The sequence below is a fragment of the Nuphar pumila genome, chromosome 6 (assembly GCF_984573655.1).
Source record: "Nuphar pumila chromosome 6, dmNupPumi1.hap1.1, whole genome shotgun sequence".
NCBI lineage: Eukaryota > Viridiplantae > Streptophyta > Magnoliopsida > Nymphaeales > Nymphaeaceae > Nuphar > Nuphar pumila.
The window spans coordinates 10,314,881-10,330,021 of NC_143254.1; positions in this window are offsets into that span (position 1 = coordinate 10,314,881).

Below are 15,141 nucleotides of genomic sequence, written 5' to 3' on the forward strand. Positions count from 1 at the left end.
CGAAATTGAAGCTCTGTGTTGAAGTCTTTAAGGCTATGTTTGGGAGCCTTGCATTGGGATGGAAATCCGGTTTCAGTGTGTTGCCAAAATATTGCTTTGCCAATGTGTGATATTGAGAGGAGTTTCCAAAAACATCCTCTTGTGAATGGTGTTGAAATGTCGTGTTGGGGCTGTCAACACCATTCCCATTGCATTGTTTCAGCAACGTCACTGCTCCCAAACAGCAAGAGAGTGAGAGCACGAGGGAAACCGCAGCACAACCTTCAATTCAAGGCTCCCAAACATAGCCTAATTGGTGTATTGCAGTCTTCTCAACACCCTCTGCAGTTTGGACGCAGTGTTGCACTTTCCTCAATACCTTCTGTTGTTTTGAATCAGCGGATTTTGCAAAAACACTGCAATTGGGATGAAGTTAACCCCTAGAACACGTCTCAATACCATTTATTAGAGTTTTTTTTTGGCAACTCCATTTCCAATGCCATATTTTGACCAACAAATTTTGGAAGAACCATGTTTTGGCAATAGATTGTAAGAGTATTTTCCATCCCAATCCCAATCCCAATCCCAAACAGAGCCTAATGGAAGGCTGAAGGCCTTTCTTGAGAGGAAAATTCTCCTGTTCTACTATGGAAAAGGTTATTGTGCCACACAAATGCACCCTAATAATAGAAATTTTCATATTATTTTGTTCTCAAAATATAAACAAGATTTTGTTTTATTAAATAGAATGGAGACATTTAGAAGTACAAAAGGAAAAAGGCACCAGGTATTAACTGTGAAAGTATGAGGGTTTGATTGGACCCATCAAAAGAGTACCTCCCTTGATATGCATGAACTTGGTCAAGCATCCTTGCCCAAATTCTGTTGTCAAACTGAATTCTTGAAATAAGACTTTTTGTTGAAATGCACTTTTCTTTCTAGACATGTGAATCACAATTTAAACACACCCACCTCAAACCCTAATCTAATTCTGTTATCTACATTTCCTACACCATTGTGTTTGAAACGTCCTTTCTCTCAGTCTGCTGATTCCATCCTGCCATATACGTGCTCTGTTTGGGAGCCTTGCATTGAGATAAAAGTGTTTTCAAAATATGGTTTTGCCAAAATATGATATTTAGGGTAGAGTTGCCAAAAACACCCTCTTGTGAATGGTGTTGAAATGTGGCAGTGGCGCGCTGTCCATTCATTTTCAATGAAGTGTTTGGAAACACACTTCTTCTGAACAGCAGAGAGCATGAGAGTTGAGGAAAAAGATTACACACCTCTGGTTCAAGGCTGCCAAACCGAGAACATTTCAATAGGGTAAGTGCTACACTGCCTTCCGTCTCGCAAAAAAAATAAAAAAAATTATAAACATACTGGCAGGCATGAGTTTGTTCTGTGGTTAGGTGAATGCATGTAGGGATTTCTATGTAAAACACAAACAGAGAAAATTGTTACATGGGCAGTGATTTTCTGTGTAAAACACAAAACAGAGAAAATCATTACATTGTTTTCTGTGTTTTGTGTGGCCCGACTGCTTTGTAACGGCAGGTTTGGAAGTGAGAAAACTCTCATAAGAAAAGAAAGTTCTGCCTATGAGAAGTTTTGATATGATAAGTTTTTCAAAAGAATTTTTTTCGCTTGTTTGAGAAAAACAAAGTGAGAAAATATGAAAAAATCTGCTGGAGGTCAGACGGGTGGTGGTGAGATGGGGTGGTGGAGAGTGTACAATAAATTTTTTCTTGGTAGGAAACATTCTTCCACCCCTCATGGAGGAATGCTTCCTATCAAAAAGTGTATTTTTTAGAAAAAACTCTCAGTGAAAAAACTCTCTAGTTTGGAAGGGTTAGAAAAACTGTGGATTTTTTATTTTGCACCACTTTTCCTACGATCTTTCTCGCTTCCAAACGTTCCCTAAAGTAGTCAGTCCCAATCACTGTATCTGCTCGGCCATCATTTATGGTTAACTGTCTTTGTTCTTTGATGATCAATGATCACTATCCAAGAGTACCAGGTTGTCGTCAACCCAAGCCATCCTCATGGTCAGTCGCAAGTTTCAATTTGTCACTGTATACATATTTTTGAAGAAAACAGTAATGGCCTTTTTCTTTATGACAAGGAACCCTCACTAAAGCGAGGGAAAAGTCCGGTGGGGCCTCACTACCCCCCCCCCCCGAACAGGGCAGTTAGCTACATCTCATGTTCGGGGGTCCCAAAGAGCACCACATATGTAAGCATGTGCGTCTCGTATCCCCATGTTTGTCAGCATTAATTAGCGTTGGAGTTTGATGCGATTGCAAAGACTTAAGTACCCTCTCCTCCATTGGTGCAAAAAAAAAAATGACGATTCTTGAAAAGGAGTGGTTGTAAAGACTTAAGTGCCCCGAAGATGATTATTTAAAACCCAGTCTCTGCACTGCAGGATTATCTGAGAAAGAAATCTCCCCTGGAGGAGGCCATGAACATCAACCCTCTCACTCTCTCTCTCTTCTATTTCTGCTTCTATGCACATCCAACAGAAGATCTTACATTGCTCCATCAAGCACCGGCTGACCTGCACATTGACTGTTGTGGAGCTTGATTCCGAGTTTTTACCCTTACAGGAGGAGGGTTTGGGGGCTCATCCCAGCGTGGGTAGCATAATTCAACTAAATGAGTTGTAGATCCTGATTCAGAGTTTTTACCCTTACAGGAGAAGGGTCTGGGGGCTCCTCCCAACGTAGGTAGCATCATTCAACTTGAAGAGTTGTGGAGTCTGATTCAGAGTTTTTACCCTTACAGAAAAGGGGGGTCTGAGGGCTCCTCCCAGCGTGGGTAGCATCATTCAACTTGATGAGTTGTGAAGTCTGATTCAGAGTTTTTACCCTTACAGAAGAGGGATCAGAGGGCTCCTCCCAACGTGGGTAGCATCATTCAACTTGATGAGTTGTGGAGTCCGATTCAGAGTTTTTACCCTTATAGGAGGAGGGTTTGGGGGCTCCTCCCAACGTGGATAGCATCATTCAACTTGATTCGTTGTGGATCCTGATTCAGAGTTTTTGCCCTTACAGGAGAAGGGTTTGGGAGCTCCTCCCAGCGTGGGTAGCATCGTTCAACTTGATTCGTTGTGGAGCCTGATTTAGAGTTTTTGCCCTTACAGGAGAGGGGTCCGGGGGCTCCCCCCCAGCACGGGTCTCGAGTGTCGTGGTCAAAAAATGCATAGGGTGTCGTGGTGAGAAAGACATATGTTTGTTCCAAGAAAGGTTGGAAGAAATCAATGGAAAATCCAACAGGGAGCATGCTAGAATCAAGATGTGGATGTCAAGCGAGAATGGTGTTGTGCAACTCAAATAACACAAAATAATAAGGGTCTGGTTTTTAGTTAAAATGGGGAATGAAATGATAATAGAAATTGCTTAAAATTTACAGGAATAAACTAGACTCAATAACGAAAACACCATTTTTTACGGATTTGGAATATGACCTCCGGTTAGGGAGATATGACCCTAACAAGTTGGTCCTAATTCGGGTAGCGATTTACAGCGATTTGCTTACTGAATAACACTATAAATCGCTATAGTGATTTGCGGAAGACACTACAAATCGCTATAGTGAAATTCAAAAACACTATAAATCGCTATAACGATTTGCGGAAGACACTACAAATCGCTATAGTGAGATTCAAAAACACTATAAATCACTATAGCAATTTGCGGAAAACACTACAAATCGCTATAGTGAGATTCAAAAATACTATAAATCGCTATAGCGATTTGTGAAAGACACTACAAATCGCTATAGTGAGATCCAAAAACACTATAAATCGCTATAGCGATTTGTGGAAGACACTACAAATCGCTGTTGAAAAGCCGGATAACACTATAAATCGTTGTGGGGCTCGTTGGAGACCCGAAAATACTACAAATCGCTGTAGAAAAGCCCGATAACACTATAAATCGTTGTAGGAAAGCCCGGGATCCACGCCGGGGGGAGCCCCCGGACCCCCTCCTGTAAGGGCAAAAACTCTAAATCAAGCTCCATAACGAATCAAGTTGAACGATGCTACCCACGCTGGGAGGAGCCTCCAAACCCTTCTCCTGTAAGGGTAAAAACTCTGAATCAGACTCCACAACTCTTCAAGTTGAACGATGCTACAGTAAGTGTGCAGGTCAGTAGGTGTTTGATGGAGCAATGTAGGATCGTCTGTTGGATGTGCACAGAAGTACAGAGAGAAGGGAGAGAGAGTGAGAGGGTTGATGTTCATGACCTTCTCCAGGGAGAACTCTTTGCCTCCCTTGATTTCTTCTCTAGAGAGAGAGAGAGAGGGTTTTACAGTGTTTTACGGAGAAAGAAGAAGAAGACTTTGAAGAGTCAACATCATCCTCAACTTTCTGGATGGAGGACATGTTTGTCCTTTTTTTGAACGGAGAAAGAAGAATAAGACTTTGAAGAGTCAATATCATCCTCGACTTTCTAGATGGAGGACATGTTTGTCCTTTTTTTGAACTGTTTGTTTTTTCTTTTTTGAATGAAGGGTATTTTTGTCATTTTCTCAAACCATCACTTTATGAGAAAATAGCAAGAAAGGGTACTTAAGTCTTTGCAACAACACCAGAGTCCGATGCAAAGTTATGTCAACATACACGGGAATACGAGCCCCATGTGCTTGTATACGTGATGCTCATTCAAAGCCCCGAACACAGACGTGGGATTCAGTGAATCATCGGGGGGGGGGACATACACCACCCTCTCACCATCCTGCCTTACATGACCCACCTCTAAAAGCTATGAATACAACTGTGCCAACGAGGTTTGATTAACACCTTCACATTAATTATCATTATATTAGTTGGAACGATCTGTACAAATATTATGACCATGCTGTTGGACCTGTTCAACAAAAATTAAGTCACCCCTTGGAGTCGCGTCAAGTTGCCTTGGTGACCATAAATTGATGCTGTTGGACCTGTTTGACCAAAACAAGTCATTTAGCAATAATTTCATGGCATGAAAACTCTTCCTAATATGTTAGGATGGTTAAGATGTTAGAAGAAGATAAACAGTGGGTTGGACTGACAACTGGGTCGGCTTGGAGGTACGTGTTCAATGCGTTATCTTTAAAATGAGAGTTGCGCCATTAAGATCATTTACTTCGGTGCAATGGGCTTCAACATAACTCTGCTTCTAATATACAACTGAGTTTTGCCTTCTTGCAAAACAACGATCATACCTTGCACTAGATGAGACAGTAATTTTCAACACAATCACCTTGAACACCCTCTTGACTCTTAAAGGCAGAACTCAAGAAAGCACAAAGAACATGTCTCTGAGTCCAAAGGAGATAAGAGAGAAGGAGATGGTGTCGGGCATGAGGTATATATAGCCCCAAACCCACTACCCAATAAAGCTAATTGAGGCTCAGAGGGCGATGGCCACTCAATAAAACCAATAGATAGAGAAATGATCACCTAATAAGGCTGATAAAAATGACCTCTCAATAGGGGTGGCAATCGTGTCAGGTTGGCGGGTCAGCATACCTCAACCCGAACCCGACCCGTTTAATAAACGGGGTCGGCTGTGGCAAACACAAGCCCGACCCGTTTATTAAACGGGTAACTCGACACAACCCGCCAACCCGTTTAATAAATGGGTTGGGTTGGGTAAACGGGTTGGCAGGTTAGCGGGCGGGTCGAGGTTGGGTAAACGGGTTGGCGGGTCGGGTTCGGGTAAATGGGTTGACCCACTTGCCTAACCCGTTTATTAAACGGGTCAACCGGGTTGGCGGGTTGGCATACTCCTAACACGAACCCGACCCGTTTAATAAACGGGTTAGGTGGGTCGACCCGTTTATTAAACGGATTAGTTTAAGCCAAACCCGAACCCTTCTAAGAGGCGGGTTGGCGGGTCGTGTCAGGTTTTGCCACCCCTACCTCTCAACAAAACCAATAGAAAGGGAAATGGCCACCCAACAAAGCCAAGAAGAATAGCCGCTCAAAAGACCAATAGAAAGGGAAAAGTCACCCAACAAGCCCATGGATAGGCTACCAAAACCAATAAGAAGGAAAGGGGCCTCCGAAAAAGTCCAATAGGACTAAAACATTTTTTTTGAATTACTTATTTACCTTCAAAACCCAATCATAAAAAAATAAACATAAGCTCATATAAGTTAGAGCCATAAAACAACATAAGAGACTGAAATGGTTAGTACTAATCTCTCTCTCTCTCTCAATATATATATATATATATATATATATGAATCACTAGAATATGAGAACTAGAAATATGTGCATTTTTAACATTTTTTTTGCAAATCCAACCATGTATATATGCTTGGCATGGCGAATTTGCTAGGAATCAACTATTGGATCATGTATTTTTTACGAAAAATATGATTTTTGAATGCTTGAATATTTAGGAAGATTATGAGCCATTGATTTTAAAGCGTTAAGAAAATCTCATTCATGCATAAAAATAAGAATGGGTTCTTATAAAACCAAGCATGCAGATCGCGTCTGGACGATTAGATTTAAGAGAGTAGAACAAAAATCCATGAAAATTGTGGTTCGTACATTAGTTTTTGTATTTCTAATATATATATATATATATATATATATATATAGAGAGAGAGAGATGGGTAGGTACAAAATTGATACATGCTAAATGGGTTTTTCTAACATTTTGGTATTTTTTTTGCAGTTTTAACCCCATAAATGTGTTGGGTATACACTTGGATCATGTGTTTTTTGATTGAAAAAATGATATTTGAAGCCTTAAAAAATTTACAAAGTTTTTGGATCATTGATTTTTTGAATCTTATGAAAACCCACCTATCTGTCAGAATCAAATACTTCAAGAGCTTATCCCCTATAAGATCAAGTACACAGATCACATCCGTAAGTTCAAATTTTAAAAATAAACTGAAATAACCCTGAAAAACTTATTTAGCATATATCATTTAGCACCTATCATTTTACACTATATGTGTGTGTGTGTGTGTGGAGGGGGGAGCACAATAATGATTAAGACAGAAATTTGCCCCTCAAAATGGCTTTTTTGTGATTACTGTTTTGGCTTTCTTGTCATTTTCTAAAAAAAATGTTGTTTAATTTGAAAACATAATGTCCAATCTACTCTTTCTTTAAAACTCCCTAAGCTTTCCCAAACCTCTTGTCCCCCTTAATCTATCAACCTTTATCGGAAATCCATCCAGAAAATTCCAATAACTAAATCTGGTTTGGGAGGGAAGGGAGTTTTTTCCTGATTGGTTGGAGGGGAAAGTGTGTGTTTGTGGGTGGGTGAGTGGGTGCACAAGGGTCTAACGTGTCAAGGCCTAGAATATGTCTGCCTTGCCCCTGGGTGACGGGCTGGACCATTCCAATTTGACCCAACCCATTTCTCAACCCGAATCGATCCAAATTTCAGCACTTCTGTTGAGAATCGGGCCTCACTGTGGGAGGAAAGACCTATATCGCAGTATCCATGCTGACCAGATTTTGAGGATGACACAACACTGGCAGAGGCTTTGGCTAAGCTCAAATTCAAACTTTGGGTCATACCTAAGCGGTCGGTCCTGTCAGAGCTGAAAAGAATATGCGCGTCCCAAACGAGCACGATGCAGGTGCGGATCCGGCACTTAGACCCTACAGTGTTCGGCAGGTTCGGTTTCACTTCCTAGTTCCTACTATCGTTTTAATTAATGCGCGTATGCTTGCTTTGCTTGGAACATAGGGAGTCTTGGTAGCCCCGATAAAATTGTTTTTAGCAAATTTAATTATACAATATAACTTGGATATCTTGTGTATTTCGGAATCCAAAATAGAGTTTTTGAAGGCTGGTTAATTTCTTAAACCAGATTTGGAGGGGTTGTTCTCTTGCTGTGGTGAGGTGGGGTGGTATTTTGATGGGATAGAAGTTTGGCATGCAGGGGATGTGTTGTTGACAGAGGCAGATTCATGCTCACCATAGATTTTTTTTCGAGCCTAAAGCACAACAGAACCTCACTATTACCGCATTGTACGGTCCTACAACCTCACAGTTGAAGAGGTTCTTTTGGGAGGAGTTGGATCCGCTAAGGGAAAGGAATTATGAAATTGGTGCATCATTGGAGATTTTAATTGTTTGCTCCATTCTTTTGAGAGCAACAGTACATAAGCAGTATGAGAAGGTTTGCTGGTTTTATATAGGAAATGGATCTTGTGGACTTGCACATCTTTGGTGGGTTGTTCACTTACTTCAATAAAAGGGTTGATCCTTGTTCGTGAAAGTTGGACAGGTTTTTAGTTTCACTACAGTGGTGGGTGGGAGGGAAGGAAGGAATGATGAAAGGGCATGAATGGGAATGAGAAAGAGCTAAAAAGGTTATAAACTCTCTTGGCAATTGAAGGAGGAGAAGGGGCAGTAGAAGAGGGTGTAAAGGAAAGGTTTCACTTTCACCTCTTGGCTAACGATATTTCAGAATGATGAGTGCGTCAAGAAATTAGGTGGAAACAATGATCCAAGATTCATTGAATTAAACACGGGGACAAGAACACAATTTTTTTTTTTTTCCATTTGAGTGCATCAATTCAAAGAAAGGGAGAATTTTCATAACATGATGGTTATAGGTGGGTGCATTTATGAGAAGGATGACATAATTACTTAAAGGGTCTTTTGATTTGAGTGAAACTTGCATGAGTTGCTTCGACACACGAGCTCGAGCCTCTCTTGTTGGGTCCTTCACGATGGATGAGATCAAACAAGCAGTAAAGGAGCTACTGAGATTGATCATTTCAAACCAATTTCATTATTGGGTACACCCCTTTGAGGTGATCACTCGGGTGTTGGCAATATGCCTCAAGCAAGTGGTGGAATCTTCTCAATGTGCTTTTGTATCAAAGCGTAGAATCCATAAAAGTGCCTTCTAGCACATGAGCCGGTTCACTTTATGTAAAAAGAAAGCTTTTATGCTCAAGCTGGACTTGAACAAGGCATTTGACTCCTTAAATTGGGAGTTCCTTGTAAAAGTTTTGCAAAAAGTCAGTGTTGAAGATAAAATGGATGAGTTGGATAAGGGCACTTTTGAAGTCTTCTTCAGTACACAAATGACCAACCAGGGCCCTTTTTTAAGCCAGGGAAGGGGCTAAGACAGGGGACCCAATCTCCACTCCTTTTCATTTTGGCCATGAAAGTGCTAAGTTACCTCCTCAGACAACTTAGCAGTTGTGGGATGTTTAGAGAAGTAAGATTACCAGGCATGAAATCTTTTTCACACATTCTTTTGTTGATGATGTTTTGATTTTTGATGAAGCTTTTGAGGTAAATATGCAGGGATTGAGGCTAATTCTTACATTTTTTTTTTCTGAAATTTCAGGTTTAGTTGTTAACTCGAGGAAGAGCAGTTTTGTGCTTTACAATGATGATAGTGACAACTAGAAGAGTGTTTCAGTATGAGCGGAAGGAGCATTCTATGAAATATTTGAGAATTCCACTGCATTGAGGGGTAAAAAAACCTAGTTTTATTAGGCACTAGTGGAGTGACAACATTTGTAATAGGGTGGAAGCATGAAAAGCCAAGGTTTTATCGAAGACTAGAAGGTTTATTCTGATGAAGCATATCCTTGCCATGGTCGCTCAATATTTTATGGGATTTTTTTTTTATGCCTAAATCAGTGCTTAAGAGGGTTAACAAGGTGCTTCGAGAATTTCTTTGCGGGGGTCAAGTAGGCAAGAAGGTGATGTCTCGCCCTTGAGTTGGGAGATTGTTAGTTTACCCCCTTTGCAGGATGATTTGTGGATTAGGGACCTAAGACACTTTAACAAACACTGCTGATATGGTGGTGGTGGATAGTAGCAAGTGAGGAGAAGGGCGTAGGGAAGCTATTGGGGAGCAAATATGACTTGAAGGATTGGCATTGACATTGGCATTGGCATTGGCATTGGTTTGAAAACTTCAAATAGAAATCTGGGTCTGGATTTTGGAAGGGGCTAATGAAGGTCTTTGAGCTCTTTTTAGCCAGCATTAAGGTGAAAGTGGGTAATGAGATGAAGAACTCTTTTTGTAAGGGGGCTAGTGAAGAGCCTTTACGTCTAAAGTTTTTGGGCTTGTTTCAAATATGTAGAGGCACGGGGGAAGAGTTTGAGAAAGCTGGTCGTTGGTGTATTAATGGCAACTAAATGTGGGTCATCACCATAATAGTGACTCTGAACAATTGCTCACTCTACTTTATGGGGGATAATACCATCGGTTGGAGAAGATCGTCTATGGTAAAAGCATAAAAAAGATGGTGTTTTTCCAGTTGCATCTTGTTATCGTGTTTTTCCACTAACAGGAAGTTAGTCATGCTGCGTATTAGTAGGGAGTGCAGAGAATGAATGATGCTAAAACTTAGTTCATTTATACAAGTATTGCAACTTTAGCGGATTGGTTATCACCAAGTTTGGTTAACACGGGGTTCCTATGTCTGATTTTTATTTACCCCGAACTCTATAGTGAAATGTTTATGATTATGAATATACAAAAATGATTAGTATTAGGATTAGAATCCGTAGAAAAATTCCTTGATTCTTGCATTTCGATTAAATAGCTAACAGTCTCGTTCATTGCTATACTACTAAATTGGAATTGAAAATCCAACCTTATTCTAATAGTTCCTTATTGATCCGTTCCCAAAGGGACTGAGTAAAAGATCCACATTTTTTGATTTGATAATTTAATTGCCTTTTTCTAAAAAAAAATGGATGGATTAGGACATGGGAGTGATAGAGTGATCATGTGTAGAGAAAGGGTTAGTGTGAGAGTGAGAGAGCATGGACTATGGTGAGTGTAGGGGGTGGTATATGTATGTGGGGATGCATGAGGCAGGTTATAAGAGGGTTGTAGGGAGATGAGAAAGTTAGAGGGGAGAGAGTGGGACAATGGTTAGTAGGCTATACACACACACACACACACACACAGAGAGAGAGAGAGAGAGAGAGAGACGTTTGAAGATGCAACCTATTTTTCCTTGCATTTTCAATATTTGAATACAAAATAAGGGTCATCGCCCTTATATATAATCTCTTTAACAATCGAAAAAAATGAACTAGGTTATGTTATAGGGATAGGGGTGCACCAATGTCTAACTGCATGGATTCTCCCTAAGATTCTTCTATTTCTAATTTTCTTAGCCTCCAAGAACCCTATCCTAGTATCTAGCCATGGATCCTTGGATCCGGTTTCAATTTGACCTGATCTATTGTCATGGATTTGACCAATGCCTTGATTAAAGATGGGTCATGGATCTGATCTTAACTTTTACTCAATTGATTCTTAAACCTGACCCAAACCTGATTCTCTTAGACCTAAAACCCATTACAATTTCTCTTTTCTCAATTTACCTATACTAGGAATACTTTATCCTGATAATGTCCTCTTAGTCTTCACTTTGACTTTGTCTTGCCTTCTTCTCTGTAGACACCCAAATTTTTCAGGATGCCCAAAACCGCAGAAAGTTCATTTGTCCTACTATGGGAAGACACACTTGAGGTGTCGTCCAGACCTTGGGTCTTATCTTGGGATGGCACACTATGTGTTGTCTCTCTGTTCGGGCCATAGTCCCCCAAGACAAGCCTTTGCTCCCTTGGATGAGTTTTCTTGCCCTGGGACATGCATCCTGGACTGTTCCAGGTATGGGACGACACATTAAGTGCCATCCCTACCCTGTTTTGTCTGCGGTTATGGGCTGGAATGACACAAGTTGTGTCATCCATCTCCCTTCTATCTTGGATGGCAAGGATGACATAACACGTCTACCATTCCCATTATGGACAGCATAACAATTCTGTCATGCCCTCAATCTCTCCTATCCTGGATGGTAGAATAGGTGTGTTGTCCCTGTCCTGGATGGCAAAACCTATCCTGTCCTCACCTATCTCCCCATGTTCCACCCTATCTAAGCCTGTCCAAGCCATCTTAGACTGTCCCCCTTGTTTGGGATTGTAGACACCATAATTTTACCATGATTGCTAACATGCTCTTTAAGATAAGTGTGCAAGTACGAGAATCAGGCACTCTCTCACTGGAGGGCAGAACATGGCCACCTTCTTTCACTGAATGGCAGAATAGGACCACCGTCCATTACTGGATGATAAAATGTCGACTGTTGCTAGATGGCAGAACAAGGAGTGTCACCCACTTTAGTCCATCTTTCACTGTACCAAACATGCATAGATAAGCCAGAGCTTATCTCCATCAGATTCCAACCGCCTTGTATGTCTCCCAGGCAAAATCACTCTTCTTTGGACGAGTTTCCACATGGGAAAAACTCTTCTGGATGAGTATGCCGAACTCTATAAATAGGGCTCACCCTATACCTTAAGCATATGAAAATCTCATACCTACGTGCTGGCCCTGCGAGAATACGTCTACTCAACCCTGCCAACACGTTGTCCAACCACCATTGACAAACTCAAGGAAGTCCTCATTGGGTTGTGTAAGAGGAAAAACTCAAGGAAGAATAAGAAGAAGAGAGAAAGAGGGAGACAGAGAGGAGTGAGAGAGATTAAAAAAAAAGGCAAATAAGGGGTGCGTGAACCCCTCCTAAGGTCTTATATGGGCTTTCTAGCCCTTTCTAAATCCCTAAGCTGCAACCCATTTTTTTTTTTGCAATTCGTTCCTTCTTTCTCCTTTTATTTTTTTCTAACCTTATGTACTATATAACCTATATAATGCTTTATAACTTACATTATATAGTTACATTAACTAAATGAATAACATACTATATATATGTATTATATAAGCTTAAGTAATCCCATGGCGGCCCACAAGCATGGAACGTCCCCCCTTGGCTTACTTTCTCATTATCAAAACAAGCTAACATGACTTGCTTGTTTGGCAAGCCAATGACTTTTTTTTTGGTTTCTATACAATGTATTGTATTTTTTTTACTTAGTTAACCTAGATTTTGGGTGCCCATATGGTGTACAATTATATACATCATATGGCTTAAATGTCATACATGGGGGTCCACAAAGCTGGACGTCCCCCTTGTGTGGCTTTCTATCCAAATTCCAAATTGCTTGACAAGCAAATTGACTTTGTCTATTTTTTTTGCTTTCCTTCTTCCATTTCTTTCCTTATTGTCTTCTTTTTTTTTTCTTCTTTGGTTTGTCAGCTCATTCTAGAAAGCTTTTGTGATGGGACACTTGGCGAGACCACAGACGGTCTCAAAAATCTGGTTCACTTTCTAACACTAGCACCGACCCGCTCAGCAAGATCACCAAATGGTCTTGGCAATGCAGTTGTCCTTGGACTAATCCGACCTCGCTTGGCGAAACCCATAACGGTCTCAATAGTCCAATCCCTCCTGTTGGATGTTGGCACTGACCTTGTCCTGTGAGACCAATCACGGTCTTGACAATCTAGTTTTCCTTCAGACACTGACCCAACCTTGTTTGATAGGACTGAATTTTGTCCTGACTACCTAGTATTCCAAGCCTTGAGTGTCTACTTCTTTATCATAAACTGAATATATCGATTAATGATAAAGAGGGCTATCTGTTGCTAACATGCTCCTTAAGATAAGTATGCAGGTACAAGAATCAATCTCCCTGTCACTGGATGACAGAACAGGACCACTGTCCAACACTTGTCCAACACTGGACAATAGAACAGGACTACCGTCAATTACTAGATGCTAGAACATCATCTATTGCTGGATGACAGAACAAGGAGTGTTAACTGTTAGGGGACAATATAGTCAGTTCATTGTCTATTGTACTGAACATGCATGGATAAGCTCGAGCTTATCTCTATCTAATTTTAATTACCAGGTACATATCCCAAGACAAAAGGATTTTTCTTTGGATGAGTTTCGTACGAGAAAAACTCTTTTAGATGAATGTGCTAAAATCTATAAATAGGGGTTCATCCCTATACCTTGAGCATTTTGGAAATATTATACCTACGTGTTGTCTCTACAAGAATACGTCTACTCAACCCTATGAACATACTATCCAAACGCCTTTGACAAACACTCCTATCTATATGAAGGTGCTAATGGGCATAAGAACGAGCTTGAATGATAGAACAAACTCTTAGATTCAGAAAAAGATATTATTCAGATCCCTAATGTATTACTTTCAATCTTATTTATCCTTTTGATTGGGTATTTATACACAGTTTTTTTACCTTTGATTGCATATTGGAATCTATGGCAACACGATTAGAGCTACAAAAATTGAGAAAACATACCCCATCTTTACCTTCTCATCAAGTAAAGGATGGTCCGAGCTTGCAACGATGTTCCTATGATTTCAGCGAACCCAAGTAAGTCCCATATTCCCAATGTTCAAATTTATTCATCAACATGGATGGCAGAACATCTGTCGTCTCATTCTGTCCCCGACCATCCAGCCACATCCTGCCTCATCCTAACCTGTTGTAATACTCATAAATTTTTTGACAGTTATTTTAATAAATAAAGATGAAATTTTATGTCAATTATGGATTTTTAGGTATTCAAATCTCAAGTGAGTTGAAATTTTAACTAAAAGTTAAAATAGAATTTGAATTTGACTTAGGGTTAATTTAATGTGAATTAGAATTTATATGAAATTTGAATTTGAATTTAGATTTAGATATGGAATTAATTACAAATGAGTTTAGGTTTAATTTGACATGCATGTAATGTCATTTTAATAAATTAGAATTTGGTTTTATGTATTTAAAATCCAAAATACAAAATAGTGAATAGGCTTTGCATATATTTGATAAGGGTATCATGAGGAGTAATTCACTTCGAATGGCACTAAAACTATCATTAAGGCCCATCAGAAATTGAATGAGCCTTTCACATTGTTGGAGTTCTTGAATGATCTTCATGGCCCCACACGAGCAAGGCAGAATCTCAATGTATGTGAACATTTTATCTCATAATCCATTCAATTTGGTGAAATACACTATTACTAAACATTGATTATCTCTTGTTGGATTTGATATATTTTGAGAGCATTTGATTGGAAAAACCTCTTACGAAGCTTTGCCCAGACCTCAGTTGCAATTTGAGCATAAATGACGCTAGTTGCTAAATCCTTGTGAATGAAGTTGAGCAACCAGGCTAACACCATATTGTTGCACCGCTCCCATATAGCAATATTTGGTGATGATGATTCAGGTTTCGTGACTGATCTGTCAATGAAACCCAATTTATTCTTGACACT